The following is a 16,784-nucleotide window of genomic DNA, read 5'->3' as shown; positions in this document are numbered from 1 at the left end:
TCACCAGCTCCTTTAACAGTTTCACTCCCTCTTCTGTCGTTTGGGGTAGCCTGCGCCGGCTGTCGGGCATTAAGGCCCACTCCTCGGTACCTGGCCTGACCTCAGGTAATGAGGTCCTTGTTGATCCTGTGGCTGTCTCCAACGCCTTTGGCCGCTTTTTCGCGGAGGTTTAAAGCTCCGCCCATTACCATCCTGCCTTCCTTCCCAGGAAAGAGGCAGAAGAGGCTCGGCGACCTTCCTTCCACTCGCTGAATCTGGAAACTTATAATGCCCCCTTTACTATGCGGGAACTCGAACGTGCGCTTGCACTGTCCCAGTCCTCTGCTCCGGGGCCAGATGCCATTCACGTTCAGATGCTGGCACACCTTTCTCCGGCGGGCAAAAGCTTCCTTCTTCGTACCTACAATCGCGTCTGGACCGAAGGTCAAGTCCCCATGCGTTGGCGTGACGCCGTTGTTGTTCCTATACCCAAACCCGGGAAGGATAGACACCTTCCTTCTAGTTACCGCCCCATTTCTCTTACAAGCTGTGTCTGTAAGGTCATGGAGCGCATGGTTAATGCTCAGTTAGCCTGGATTCTTGAATCTCGACGACTACTTACTAATGTCCAATGCGGCTTTCGTCGCCGCCGCTCCGCTGTTGACCACCTTGTGACCTTGTCGACATTCATCATGAACAACTTTTTGCGAAGGCGCCAAACGGTAGCCGTGTTCTTCGACTTGGAGAAGGCTTATGATACCTGTTGGAGAGGAGGTATCCTCCGCACTATGCACAGGTGGGGCCTACACGGTCGCCTGCCCCTTTTTATTGATTCCTTTTTAACGGATCGAAAGTTTAGGGTACGTGTGGGTTCCGTATTGTCCGACGTCTTCCTCCAGGAGAACGGAGTGCCTCAGGGCTCCGTCTTGAGCGTAGCCCTTTTTGCCATAGCGATCAATCCAATTACGGATTGCATTCCACCTAATGTCTCAGGCTCTCTCTTTGTCGATGACTTCGCGATCTACTGCAGTGCCCAGAGAACATGCCTCCTGGAGCGCTGCCTTCAGCGTTGTCTCGACAGCCTATACTCATGGAGCGTGGCAAATGGCTTCCAGTTCTCTGAAGAGAAGACAGTTTGTATCAACTTTTGGCGATATAAAGCGTTCCTTCCGCCATCCTTACATCTCGGTCCCGTTGTTCTCCCATTCGTGGACACTAAGTTTCTAGGGCTCACGTTGGACAAGAAACTGTGTTGGTCTCCACATGTCTCTTATTTGGCGGCCCGTTGTACACGTTCCCTTAATGTCCTAAGAGTTCTTAGCGGTTCATCTTGGGGAGCGGATCGCACTGTCCTGCTTCGCTTGTATCGGTCCATAGTCCGATCGAAGCTGGATTATGGGAGCTTCGTCTACTCGTTCGCTCGGCCGTCCCTCTTACGCCGGCTCAACTCCATCCACCATCGGGGGATACGTCTTGCTACCGGAGCCTTCTACACTAGTCCTGTGGAGAGTCTTTATGCTGAAGCTGCCGAGTTACCATTGACCTACCGGCGCGACGTACTGCTGTGTCGGTATGCCTGCCGGCTGTTGTCTATGCCTGACCACCCCTCTTACGAGTCCTTCTTCGCCGATTCTCTCGACCGTCAGTACGGGTTGTATGTGTCTGCCCTGCTGCCCCCCGGAGTCCGCTTCCGTCGCCTGCTTCGACAACTGGATTTTGCCCTCCCTACCACCTTCAGAGAGGGTGAGAGCCCGACACCACCTTGGCTCCAGGCTCCGGTTCCTATTTATCTCGACCTCAGCTCACTCCCGAAGGAGGGTACTACGGCTGCAGTGTATTGCTCACGGTTTGTCGAACTTCGTGCTCGACTTGCCGGTCACACCTTTATTTACACCGATGGCTCCAAAACTGACGATGGTGTCGGCTGTGCCTTTGTCGTCGGGGCCGCCACCTTTAAATACCGGCTCCTCGACCAATGTTCCAGCTTTACGGCCGAGCTTTTTGCTCTCCATCAGGCCGTTCAGTATGCCCGCCGCCACCGCCATTCATCGTATGTACTCTGCTCTGACTCACTCAGTGCTCTTCAGAGCCTTGGAGCTCCCTATCCGGTCCATCCCTTGATTCAACGGATACAGCAGTCGCTCCATTCTTTCGCTAATAATGGTGGTTCTGTCAGCTTTCTGTGGGTTCCCGGACATGTAGGAGTGCCTGGGAATGAGGCTGCGGATGCTGCAGCCAAGGCTGCAGTCCTCCTGCCTCGGCCAGCCTCCCATTGTGTCCCGTCATCTGACGTTCGTGGGGATGTATGTAAGAGGCTTGTGTCGTTGTGGTGGGATGCTTGGTCATCCCTCCAAGGAAACAAGCTCCGGGCAGTAAAACCGCTCCCAACTGCTTGGACAACATCCTCCCGACCATCTCGGCGCGAGGTGGTCCTTCTGACCAGGTTGCGGATTGGGCATTGCCGGTTTAGCCACCGCTACCTGCTCTCCGGTGATCCAGCCCCGCAGTGCCCTTGTGGTCAGGCATTAACAGTGCGCCATGTTTTATTGTCGTGTCCCCGTTTTAGTCAATTTCGTGTTATCCTGTCCCTGCCATCTACTTTACCGGATGTTTTAGCTGATGACGCTCGAGCAGCTGCTCGTATTCTGCGTTTTATAACTTTAACTGGCTTGTCCAAAGACATTTAACCTTTTTACTTATTTTATCTGCATCTTTGTCAGGTACTTCTGGTGTCACCCCATCCCCTTGAGTTTTAGCAGATTCCATTTGCTCTAACACCAGTGACTGGGCGCTAATGACCTCAGCAGTTGAGCGCCCTTAAACCCTACCAAAAAAAAAATAAGTGTTAGAACTTAGAGTTGTGGCTTTGCTCTAAACTGTTTGCTTATTTCGAAAGTCAAATCTTGAAGAAACAAACTGGTGTTTGCAAATAGCCAAGGAAACTGCCGGAGTAGAAGGAAGAGTCTCCTCTCGAGCTTGCTAAACTGTCATAACTGTATTTAAAGAAAAAATGAGTCCCTGTTGCTAGTTCATGAATTTTTGTTTACGTCCTGTTTCTGAATCCTATAATGCCATCATTCCCCACCTGCTTTTCTCCCACATGATTTTATTGATAATATATATTTCGCCACCAGTTCATAAGTATTTCACAGGACTCTGAAAACCCAATGGTGCTCGGCCGCTGTAGCGGAACAGCTTTAGGCGTGGTCATGAGCCGCGCGTACGTGAAGACTGGGTTCGTGTGCCCCCTTGGGTATCGGTGTTAGTGATGTCTGTAGATTAAGCTTCAATAAGTTAGCACTAAACTGTCTCAAATGACCACATTGTCAACAGGATGTAAAACAACAACGTAAAAAAAAAACGTAGGCTTCGCATTTTTGCTTCTCAAATTCAGTGAAACACGATAGTGATAATGTAAGTCACCACTGTAGTAGGCCTAGAAGCGTGATTTGACAGAAAAAAATATCATATATTAGAAACTACTGCGAACCACTGAAGTCATTAAGGTTGTGTTGAGGTGCGGTTTGACTGTTAAGAAACTGACAGCGTGCGAACGCTTTGGGTGGCCACCGGCCGGTGGTCTGTCTGACCTGTGTCGTGTCGGCTTATGGCTGAGGCAGCTTACAGGACTCCCCGTTCTGTTGCTACCTGCTAGTCTACGAACACGAAGCGTTCGGCGTGAATGCAGTAGTCTGGCCGCACTCCGCAGTTGGAAGACGTCTGCAGTTGCTAACCTTCGCCGTTTCTGTTATTTGTGGAAATCGTTGGAAGTACCATGGTGAGTTTTCATAAACTTTATTAATTTTTTGTAATGAAGTTTGGAGAGCGAGCGAGTTATCTCATTTCATTAGATTACTGTTTGTTTGTATTTGTGACCCAATTGATTTTAAGTGCAGTGCAAATTCGTTATCGTTACCCGTAGTTTTCAATGGGGCATTATTTTTATAGAAACGTCTTGAAGGTGTGGGAGTACAGGCAAACACGTACAGTACGCTTTCTTATCACTTGACCTCTCCTGTGAGATGGTTGTATCATTACTTTATTGATTATATGAACTAGTATATTTTTTGCTGCTGGAAAGGATGTCGTACATAACTTATGGGTTTGATAGTGCACTATAGATAAAGGTGACAACTACGACATTCAGCTCGGTCGTTTGCACTATTTGCCATACGGTAGCTGGCCTCAGGTACCGGGGTGATTGCTATGCAAAAACAATCGTTTTCTTTATTTTCTTTTGTCATCTCAGTTTAGTCTGGCGGTAAAAAAAACATCGAACTCGAACAAAAATTTTGAAAAATTAATAACCCTCTCCTTATTTTGAAAATTTACAATAGCAAAAATTCTGAACATTTTCCAGTTTCTAAAAGCCCTAAATGTGCTGAATATGGTTGTATCAAAAAGTATAATCTAAAGCTTAGGTAAAGTGCCCAGACGTCCCGTACTGAAAGGGGCAGTCCCGTTTTTCTACCTGTTGTCCCAACAGATTTTGTTATGAAGAAGCATTCGTACTTTATTCTCTACTATATGATAGCTGCGACTTTGTCTGCGTAGCAGATCATAACGTCAACAAATGCTATATTCACAGAAAAAGATTACTTCTGTGTGACATTTTTAGCACTGCAGATAAGGATCACTTATAATATGTAACAATGTTTCACTAAAGCGCATTGTGGACCTTCACTCAATAATGATATGGCCACTATGTGGGAGCTTGCTAAACTTTTTGGCATTGTTCTTCAGGTTTCCAACTGTATGAACTAAGCCGTTTTGTACTCCTGGATCTGACTGATTTGCGAATAGTACGCTGGTTTCAAATCGTGCTAAAGGACTATGTAATAGAGAAAGCTGTGGTATGGTGTGTTTGTACATCTACGTCTGATTCAGTGATAGCAAACCACGAATAATTAGTAATTGAGCACATTTTTTCCTAAGTTTCATTTATTTTATGTTTTTGCGAACACAATTTCATGTCCAAAATTTGTCAAGGACCCAGATGTTTGCATGTTATATCCAGTGTTGTCGCTTAATTGAAACAAAAGCTGTTTTTACCAGTTGTCTCATAATGCAATCGAACGTTTAAAAATGATTTAAATCTTATTCACGTTTTCGTTTTGTCACTTGAGTCTGAAATAAGACCCTCACATAATTAAAATGTTTTATTCTCGACATATCAAAGCTTGGTGCAGATATAATTTTTAGCCAGCTATTTCATTTTCTATAGCAGGCTATTACAATGTGATGAAACACGTACTGAAGCGTTTGAAGACCCGTGTTCAGTCCTCAGTCGGGCCATCAAGATTTGGATATCTGTGGCTTCGCTTATCGCACCAGGCAACTTTTGGCATGTTGCCTTGAAAAGTCCACGGCCAGTTCCTTCCTCTCCAATAATCTAAAACCTCAGATCGAAAGTTCTTTCTCCAGTAACCACAGCTTTTGACAAGACGTAAAACGTCAAGCTTTACTTAGTTTGCTTTTCAGAGAACATGTTCGGCTTTCTGGATATTGATAGCTCAATGTCAGCATGTCGAAGTTAGAGTTTGAAAACTCCTGTTTCACCCAGCATTCACAAAACTTTTACCGTATGTAAGTTAGAAGTCAAAATCTGTACAACAAAGAGTGGGTGTCTCACGACTCCTTCTTCAAACAATCAAGCCAAAAAACATGACAACACGGTCTGTAGTGTGATAAGAACAGACAAAGAAACAAATAAACAAACGGTCTTAGAGTTCTCCCAGAATCATCATGTTTTCGGAAAAGGCTTATCGCTCACATAAACGCAACAAATTTTAAGAAAAGGCAATTCTGCTACAAGCATAATGATGTATCAGTCGCATCAACAGACTTTTATCTTTAGATTTCAATACAAACACAGCAAATTTTAAGTATAAGCAAATAAACTTCACGCCTTATCTTTAACATATGCCACACATGTCATTGGTAACTCGTTGTGTTGCATTTACATTTTCAATTAGCTTAAATAAAAATGGATTTTATGTTACTGCTAGTCGTTTACTTAATTTATTATGGTCTAGGAAATTGTCGTTACTGTAATAGCTTCAATGAGGAAAAAAAAGGTAGCCTACATTTCCCTCTTATATCCCTGAAATCAGTTAGTAGCACATTGTACTAGAATTGGTAACTCATTGACTCAGATTTTTGTTTTATTTAATTGGTCATTACAAAATTAAAATTTAATGATATGAATTAAGAAATCATCCACTTCTATTGCTGCGAGTTCCATTCTGCTTATGCCCCCGCGTGTCTTTCCTTTCTCCTTCTTGAATGTGGAACTACTTACCCCTTTTAACACTACTTTCCTTCATCCCACAGGCAAATCGACGACCACCGTCGTCAGTGAAACGAACCCGAAGCATCGACTCATTTTTTCAGTCTGCCCATAAGCGGACAGTTTTAGCTTGTACTCCAGCTTCTGGACCTCGGCTTGATGTGGAGGAAAGTACTGAAGTTGTGACTCCTGTTGCTTCAGCTTCTTCCCAACCCGTCGAGTCTACTGCGTGTGACAGTTTCAGTAATGTGCCGGGGTCGCTTACTTCTTCTGAGTCTAATTCGTATACTGGGTCTAGTGTCCCCTATGACATTGGAAATTTCTTAGATAAACATGTTGATGACTACACAAAATATCAACTCTTATCGAATCCTTGGCAACCGAAAGATGACTATGAGTTTCCATTTTCCTTACACATGATCAAAGGTAAAGAGGTGAAGCGATATTTTGGGAATAAATACCTCAGCAGATACCCTTGGCTTGTCTTTTCACATGCAAGAAGAGGTTTATTTTGTAAATACTGTCCGTTTTTTGCTACTGGATGCGTTGGCGGAGGTCAAAAAACTGTGCCTTTGCAAAAGCTTGTGACCAAACCGCTGACAAACTTCAAGGATATTGCAGGGCAGAATGGCGATTTGGAAGCGCATGCCAGTCACATTTATCACAGAAGAGTCGTAGAACAGGGGAATGCATTCCTCAATACGTTCAATAAACCTCACTTGGAGGTAATCAACCGCGTACACCAACAGCGCAGCAAAGAGGTGGAAGGAAACAGGGAACGACTTCGTCCTATAGTCGAAACGGTTATTTTCCTTGGGCGGAAAAATCTGCCATTCCGTGGATACGGAGATGATGGACAGATATTTCATAAACAGGCAAATTCCGAAAGCTCCATTGTTGCTCCATTTTAGAGAACTGCTAAGATTTATAGTGTCTGCTGGCGATAAAAAACTGGAGCAACACCTGCAGTCAGCTTCGTCAAATGCTACATATATTAGTAAGCCAATTCAAAATGCTCTCATTTCATTCTGTGGGAAAGAGATTTCAGAGCAAATTTTGAGTAGCGTACGCTCATCACAATATTATTCAATGCTTTTTGACGAGATTACAGATGATTCTCACTCATCTGAGCTGAGCCTTACGTTACGATACGTACTTAACGGTAATATCCGTGAGGATTTCATTAGTTTCGTTGATGCGTTTGTAGAACTTGGTCATACGAATTTCGAAGATGACTATCAGTCTAATGAAGAAGATTGGAAAGATTCCAGAAAGCTAGTTAATACAGAAGAGAAGGTAGATGGAACTTCCACAGCTAAGGATTTATCGTTAACTGGTAAGGCCATTGGTAAAATTGTCCTGTACCTGCTGAAAAATAGGCTCAAACTTCCATTGGAACGTTGTGTTGGCATTGGAACGGACGGATGTGCTGTTATGCTTCGAGGTACTGTCATTGAAGTACAGAAGGAGGCCAAGAACGCTGTTAAGACACCATGCTATAGCCACAGACTAAATAACTCTATATCCCGTAGTTCCAAGGTGCCTGCTGTTCGGGACGCTAGATCAGTAATGAAAGAGGTCATTAATTTCTTCAAGACACAACCTAAAAGAAAGTGTCTTAATGAACACCTTGGGTTGTGCACTCACATCACTGAGACCCGGTGGGTAGAGAGGCATGACAGTGTGCTTCAGTTTTCAGCTGATCTTGTAAAAATTGTGGAGGCTCTCGGAAAGATTGCTGAGTGGCATGACCCGAGCACAGCTTGTAAGGCTGCTTCTCTGAAGTTAAATTTGTGCAGCTCACAATTTGTGTTGTCATTATTGTGTCTGAGCGATGTGGTATCACTAACGCAGTCTCTAAGCAAACTATCGCAGAAACCTTCTATTGATCTCAATGACAGTGCTACACACGTCAAGAATACTATCGCTATTCTTGTCAGTCGTCGAGAAAATTTGGTCACTAGCTTCAGTAACGTCTGGAAGCGTGCAGAGAAACTTGCGGATCAACTAGGCATCGAGCTCAATATTCCTCGCATACCTCGCTACGGTCGGCGCCAAGTTTATCGTGACACTTCAAACTAATTCGGCAGAAGAATATTACAGAGTAACAGTCTATGCTCCCCTACCGGACTTCATTATAACTGACTTGAGAAAGATTCTCTGCTGAAACTTTGGATGTGTTCAACCTTTCTGTTTTCAGTCCATAAAGTATTGTTAAGATCTCTGCAGGTGAAACTGAAAAAAATTGCGGAGTCCCTCACCATCCGCTTCGGTTCGTTGCTTGACGTGGACAAAGGCATTGCTTCTCTTATGTTACGGGATGAAATGTTGTTGTGGCGAGAGAAATGGAGTCAAGAAAAGGAACGACAAAAAGAGCTTCCAACCATCGCCCTTGACATATTGGCTAGATGTGATAAGGATGCATATCCTATAATACGTAAGCTTTTATTGGTCCTGGCAACGCTTCCAGTGACAACTGCATCTGCTGAAAGATCGTTTTCGTCGTTGCGGCGCCTGAAAACTTATTTAAGCACATCGATGAATGAAAACCGCCTCCTTGGTCTTGCACTTATGCATATTCATTACCAGATTCCAGTAGACGTAGAAAAAGTAATTACAAGATTTTCAAAAAGTGGGCATAAAAGGAGATTAGAATTTAATATTTAAGAGCAGTATTGTGAATATACATATTTAATATTAAATTTAATTTTATTTATACTTTTGCATTTTAATTTATTTTTTTTTACAGGAAGAAAGAAAGAAATTTCTTATTGTTAATATCTACATTCATGATGAAAAACAGCTTATTATGAGCATAAAATCACGTAATTAACAATATAAGATGATTTCCTGAACACAGTCAAATACCCTATTATAACTTTTCGCAGTCGTATCGTCATTGCTGCGTATAAACACATTCGCGAATTCGATGGCAACATTATGTCCAATGAAAGCAATTGGTGAACTAATTTCGAAGATTTAACAATGGAAACAAATGAACATTAGCATTTTTATAGATTATTTTACATTAGCATACAAACACAGAGTTTTTCAAGTGCACGAGTCGTATTTGAAGAATATTTTCATGTAATGCAGTAAGTTATTTCATTAAACACACTTAACACATAGCGATACACAACAACGAGATATATATATATATATATATATGTGTGTGGAATAAATTTTTTGGAAGGTAGGTACCAAAAAATTCCCCCCCCCCCCCCCCCCCCCCCCCCCCCACTGACCGAGATCCTGGCTATGTTCAGATGGATGTTCTGGTGGTGAAATGTTCATTTAAAGGAACTACTCAAACGAGTGCTCGTTTTCCTGAATGCACAACTCAATCAGTCTTCTATAAAACCTGGCGACGAGAAGTAAAGTTGCTGGTGTCAAGGAGCGAGAAGCCTCTTCGATGCGCTATTTGAACCTTGTTCAGTTAGATTGCAGAACGTGTCCTTTACTGCCAGACACATGGCGAAATGCGAACACACATAAGGTTCGGTTAGCACTGCAAAACACACCCGCAGCCCTTCTGAAAAGTGAAGTTGAGCCATATTTCAGCTACGTCAAGGTGTCGGTTTAAGCTAATCAGACAAGAAAAACAGGCGAAGAGAAGTTACTATTGCTTCAGAGTGACGAGCAGTTGCGCTAACATGTTTTGGTTTCCAGACTAAAGCGGCGAAAGGAAAACACTAGCCTGCTTGGTTTGCATAAGTAGTACGAGAAAGCATTCGATAAATAATGCAACACTTTTTTTTGTGAAACCAGTTTGGTTTTATTGAGGATTCCGCCCTATTATTCCCCACTCTTGTGGCTATAAAACACAATTTTTCAAGGTATCTCCGTTCAATGTGACGGTCTTGTTGTTGTTGTGGTCTTCAGTCCAGAGACTGGTTTGATGCAACTTTCCATGCTACTGTATCCTGTGCAAGCTTCTTCATCTCCGAATAACTACTGCAACCTATATCCTTCTGAATATGTTTAGCCTATTCATGCCTTGGTCTCCCTCTACGCTTTTTACCCTCCGCACTTCCCTCCAATACTAAACTGATGATCCCTTGATGCATCAGAACGTGTCCTATCAACCGACCCTTCTTGTGAAGTTGTGCCACAAATTCGTCTTTTCCCCAATTCTATTCAGTACCTCATTAGTTACGTGATCTACCCATCTAATCTTCAGCATTCTTGCGTAGCATCACATTTTGAAAGCTTCTGTTCTCTTATTGTCCAAACTATTTATCGTCCATGTCTGACTTCCATACATGTCTACACTCCATACAAATACTTTCAGAAAAGACTTCCTGACACTTCAATCTATACTCGATGTCAACAAATTTCTCTTATTGAGAAACGCTTTCCTTGCCATCGCCAGTCCACATTTTATATCCTCCACTTCGACCATCATCAGTTATTTTGCTCCCCAAATAGCAAAACTCATGTACTACTTTGTGTCTCATTTCCTAACCTAATACCCTCAGCATCAATATACAGATTGAATAACATCGGGGAGAGGCTTCAACCCTGTCTCACTCCCTTCCCAACCACTGCTTCCCTTTCCTGCCCCTCGACTCTTATAACTGCCATCTCGTTTCTGTACAAATTGTAAATAGCCTTTCGCTCCCGGTATTTTACCCTTGCCACTATTAGAATTTGAAAGAGAGTATTCCAGTCAACATTGTCAAAAGCTTTCTCGAAGTCTACAAATGCTAGGAACGTAGGTTTGGCTTTCCTTAATCTTTCTTCTAAGATAAGTCGTAAGGTCAGTATTGCCTCACGTGTTCCAATATTTCTACAGAATCCAAACTGATCTTTCCCCAATTTTTCCATTCGTCTGTAAAGAATTCGCGTTAGTATTTTGCAGCTGTGACTTATTAAACTGATAGTTCGGTAATTTTCACATCTGTCAACACCTGCTTTCTTTGAGATTGGAATTATTATATTCTTCTTTAAGTCTGAGGGTATTTCGCCTGTCTCATACATCTTGCTCACCAGATGGTAGAGTTTTGTCAGGACTGACTCTCTCAGTGCTGTCAGTAGTTCTAATGGAATGTTGTCTACTCCCGGGGCCTTGTTTCGACTTAGGTCTTTCAGTGCTCTGTCAAACTCTTCACGCAGTATCGTATCTCCCATTTCATCTTCATCTACATTCCCTTCCATTTCCATAATATTGTCCTCAAGTACATCGCCCTTGTATAGACCCTCTGTATACTCCTTCCACCTTTCTGCCTTCCCTTCTTTGCTTAGAACTTGTTTTCCATCTGAGCTGTTGATATTCATACAAGTGGTTCTATCTTCTCCAAAAGTCTAGCCTCTACATCCTTACATTTGCCTTCTAGTCATCCCTGCTTAGCCATTTTGCACATCCTGTCGATCTCATTTTTGAGACGTTTGTATTCCTTTTTGCCTGCTTCATTTACTGCATTTTTATACTTTCTCCTTTCATCAATTAAATTCAATCTCTCTTCTGTTACCCAAGGATTTCTTCTAGCCCTCGTCTTTTTACCTACTTGATCCTCTGCTGCCTTCAGTACTTCATCCCTCAGAGCTACCCATTCTTCTTCTACTGTATTTCTTTCCCCCATTCCTGTCAATTGTTCCCTTATGCTCTCCCTGAAACTCTGTACAACCTCTGGTTTAGTCAGTTTATCCAGGTCCCATCTCCTTAAATTCCCACCTTTTTGCAGTTTCTTCAGTTTTAATCTACAGTTCATAACCAATAGAGTGTGGTCAGTCCACATTTTTGTCGTATAAGTGTAAATTCTATGATATTCAAAAAATTTGCACCTACAATATTCGTTCTTGCTACATTAGCAATGTCTCACTACTACGCAGGTTAAACGCCAAATGGGCGCTGCCTATGTGTGTGCAGCTCGAAGCGTCAAGATGCAAAGTAGTTCCGGGTACCTTACCAGCATGCTTGTATAAGGAATTTCGCAAATCACGACAGGCATACATTTTCAGGGAAACTGCACGCATTTCTTCATTTATTTGTCGATAGTTATAAATATGTTTGTTCTAATAAATAAATTTAATTTAAAATGGTAAGTAGTCAAATAACATGAAATTCACCGAAACTTCATGCGTGCTTTTTTTATATTACCTCTGAAATGTCATATGAATTAAATATGGAGCGGGTATCGAACATTCGCTTACTACAGGTTTTGCTTTCGAAGCTACAAAGCTAACCACTTTTTTTTCTCATCTTGTTCGTTATTGGTTGTTGTACTTCTTCGGGGCGGACGTCCCGAGCCGCTTTTTCAAGTACTTCTTCGGGGCGGACGTCCCGATCCGTTTTTTCAAGTTCATCGTTGATCCATTCCCTCAGTTTTTATTACAGAGCGCAGCTATCCCTCTGACCGAACACGCTCCGCTACCGTGCTGGCAGTTCACTTGACCACCGTCTATGCTGAACTCCAGGAAGGTAGCACAGATAGATCAGTTACATAATAGACGCGTAGAACTTCTCTTGCGATTTTCTCGAAATTGACAGAGTAGTGCACCTTGTCACTTGCACAATGTGTAGTTTTAATGGCCTACTAAAGATGTACAAAGTTTGAAGTACAACTGTGATCCTAACGTCGTGGTGAGTATGTGATAGCCTTCATCGACAATCTGGGACGTGCTATTTTTGGTAATTGGTGAGACAAAGTACATTTGCACATGACGAAGTTACAATTAATGGGTGAGGCAAAGATGCTTGTCATGTATCATGAAGGAGTTGAATAAGGCATGCACATTTGAACAACGCAGGAAGGGTCTCCATCAGCATTACTGCAAGCAGAACAGTGCTACATTCTTCAGGAAATAACTCGTGGCGATGTCCCAGAAATGAAACTAGTCGGTGGAAGTATTCTTAAATAGGATCATGAAAATCAATGCATAAACATATGAGGTAACACACAATGAGGAGGCAGATAAAATTATTCTGCAAGAGGCAAATACTGAGTGCTAGATGTATTTTTGAGAGGACTTCCACTCAATTTGTTGAGTAGAGTACAGATGGAGAATTGAAAGGATTTGGCAGCTGCCTTTAAAGTTGCTATGCAACTAAAGGAAGTACACAAAGCAACTCAGGTGCAGGATAAAGGGAATGTTCCTCAGAAGTGAAGTGCCATAGGTGCAGACGTGTGTATCACATACAGAAGCAATGCTGCCAACCACAATCTTTGAGGTTCCTATATCAACTGACTCATGGGGTGTGAGCAGCCCATCATGCACCATCTACCATCAGCAGCCACCTATCCACCTTGCTGCTGCACATGACCACATCGCCTCACTACCTCAACTCATCACACCTCTCAACAATCTCTGACCAATCAGATTAAAATTTGTATGGCAAGACTTCACTGTAAAGTTTCGCTATAACACATTGTGTCCCCAAGAAACACTGGATGAACATGACTATTGTAAAATCATGCCCCTCGATGCAAATTAATTACCATGTAGTAGCAACTACTCTACTTTGGCCTCTAAGGTCCCTCTGAGAGCACCGTCTGTTCAAAGGAGCATTCCATACTCACCACTTTTGTAAAATCATATCTCTACTCCTGCAGAAGGGGGAAGGATTGTGCATGGGGCCACTTGTTTGAAGGGAGTATGAACGATTTATCAGCATTTTTTATTCTGTATTAATTCCTATGCCTTAAGTCTGCTGATTGATGAGACTGTTCCCACGGACTTTTCACTGTCTAAGCACGTGATCTGAGCTAAATATGGTTATCATTGTAACCACTGCTCACAAAGAGGGTGTCTGAGAAGCATAGGCCGCAGTCCTCGACTAATACAAGTGTAGGAAAGGATTGTGTGGGATCTCGGACGAGGGCAGACAAGGACTGCAGCACATACGCTTCGTTCTCTTGACTACTGGCTTCGGATCTGTTAAAACATGCTTCTCCTACTCTCCAATGACCCATCTGGACCTCTAGGTGTAACGGCCCCCTCCAGAAATATGGCGTCTTCCCTGGGTGCGTCATATGTATCCTCTATTATGGAATAAAAATCAAAGGGCTTTCGCCAGACTTACTTTGCTCTAATTTACGAATGCAGCTATCCTGGAAGTTTAAATATCCGCATATCCACATATTGTCCTGTACACACTAAATTTAGCCAGAGATGTCTGCTCTTCTGCCCCCCTCCCCCCACCCACCTTTTTTCGAAAAAACTACAAATATTTGGTCCTCTTGAAGAAAATCCCCATTCAGTGCCTCCATATCTTCTACTACCTGGGAAACGCCAGCACTAGATTCTACAATACTTGTCACCTGGTAAGTTGACCTAGTTTTTCCTGCAGCTGTTGTCCTACACCCTTCCTATGGCTGCTACATAGCAGCAAGACCTTTCTTTTTTCCGCCAAATGTAGTTTTGAGTTATAAAGGGCGAGTCACTAACTATTGCCACCAAGAATAACTTCGAAGGTATGATAGTAGATGAAAATGTTGTGGGACAAATGTAGCATGGGACAACGGGGGCCATAATGACGTTGCTTTTTTGTTGCTAGGTGGGGTCGCTTCAGAGATATGAAGGTCAACTTTGTTTTTTTTTTTTTTTATGGGATGCTATAGTTTGGTACTTATTTTCTGATAGCGGCTATCGAGACAAATCCAATCATGTGTAATAGTAAAGTCTTTGAAGGTCAACGAAGATCAAGAAGGTGGCATGAACGTCCAGACTGGTAGCTTGTAGTACATCCTGTAATGATGTCATCAAGGTAGTTGAAGCAGTTGGACATGACCTGTTCCAAATAGTGTTGAAAAATTGCGGGGGCACTTTGCCACTCCAAACATAAGGTTTCGGTACTGATAAAGACCGAATAGTGTGTTAATTATCATGATACCCTTGGACTCAATATTCACAGGTAACTGGTGGTATGATTTGGAAAGATCAAGTCTCGAGAAGAGCTGAACCCTAGCAAAGTGTGTGAACAGTTCATCAGGATGTAACAATTGAGTGTCGACCATGGATAGTGAATTCATGGTGGCCTTAAAATCGCTTCAAAGGTACAATCTACCGGTGGGATCCTTAATGATGATATGGGATGTGGCCCTTCCACTAGATGAAATGGGAACCACAACCCCAGAGAGGCGAGCTGGTCCAACTCCGCCTTGACTTGGCAGCGGAAAGCCAGGAGAATCTGCCTATCACGAAAAAATCTAGGGCGATTTCACTATTTCAGTGTTATGTGAGCATGAAAATCTGTGGCGTATCCTAGGTGTTTCACAAAGATACCTGAAATTCTGAGTACAGAGATTCCAAAGACCAATGGGGACCTCAGCAGATATCAACTGTACGGAGTCTGTGACCGGAAAGCCAAAGGGCTGAAAGGCATCAAACCCAAAATAGCATCGTAGACGACAATAAAGGTCACTGATTTATAGGTAACTTCTGCTGTGAATTGCCAAGCAAGAGGATCTGCTGTTTACAGTATCCCATGAGGCGCCAGTTTTACGGCAACAGCTGCACAAAGCCAAAGTCTCAATATGTTTGGGCATTACACAGGGGAGCTGCGTCTCTGGTGCCTACCTGCAGATGCAGCTGTCGTGAGAGAACCAAAACCTTGCTGAAAAGCTTGTTGAAATCAGGATCAGGAACTGGTCCTGATGAGATACTTCCTTAATATAAATATTCATCGTCTCTGATGCTATGTTCTGTGTAATTGAGTGGTAAACCACAATGTGGCCTTTCTTCTAACACTTACAATAGGCGACCCAATTCTGGGGACACACTGATCTGTCACGTTCGGAGTAACATGATGCATGCGACAGCAACAGGGAGTGGTAGCTGGAACACAGTATACACGTTGTGTAGGAGCCACTGCATCGGGCATCTTGTATCGTTCTGATGTGTCCACGGAGGCAGTGGACAGTGCCAGGCCACCCTATACCACCGTAACATGATACAAGGCTTCCAGTTGATGACCAGGGGCATGTCAGACCTCATATGACTGGGCAATTGACAAAAGCTCTTCGAGGGAATGGTTCTGTAATTGGAGAGCCCGCTGCCAGACTCTTATCCGGGATGGAGCAGATGGTAACATTGCGAATCGTGACAATCTCATATGACTCTTTTGATCTGCCCATGACAAAATGGCACTTGCGACAAAGGCTGTGAAGGGCCCAGTCACGATAAGACTGATGGGGCTACTTCTTGCATTGGTAAAAGTCAACCCTAGCAGCCATGGCATGCATACAGCGGCAATAACAGGAAGACGACAACACACATACAGTGTCAAACAACAACACGGAAGGTTCCTGAAATGGGACCAACTGCCACAACACCTGATACAAGGTGGGAAATATCCATGACAAAAACAGTGCACAACATACCTCTGCATCCATAATGTGGAAAGCACGAAAATGCTGCTGTAGGCAGAGGTTGTAAGCCTCCCAGTCTTCTGCCGCCTCACTGAACGGTGGGAACTGACGAGGAAACAGAGCTGAAAATGAATTTTTGGACGGCAATGCCAGCACAGCCTGTTGCATGACCGTGATGAGGTCCTTCTGTTGCTGCACCCAACGTT

Source organism: Schistocerca piceifrons, chromosome X (genome assembly GCF_021461385.2).
Source record: "Schistocerca piceifrons isolate TAMUIC-IGC-003096 chromosome X, iqSchPice1.1, whole genome shotgun sequence".
In the NCBI taxonomy this organism is placed as follows: Eukaryota; Metazoa; Arthropoda; class Insecta; order Orthoptera; family Acrididae; genus Schistocerca; species Schistocerca piceifrons.
Note: the sequence above shows the minus strand (reverse complement) of the source record.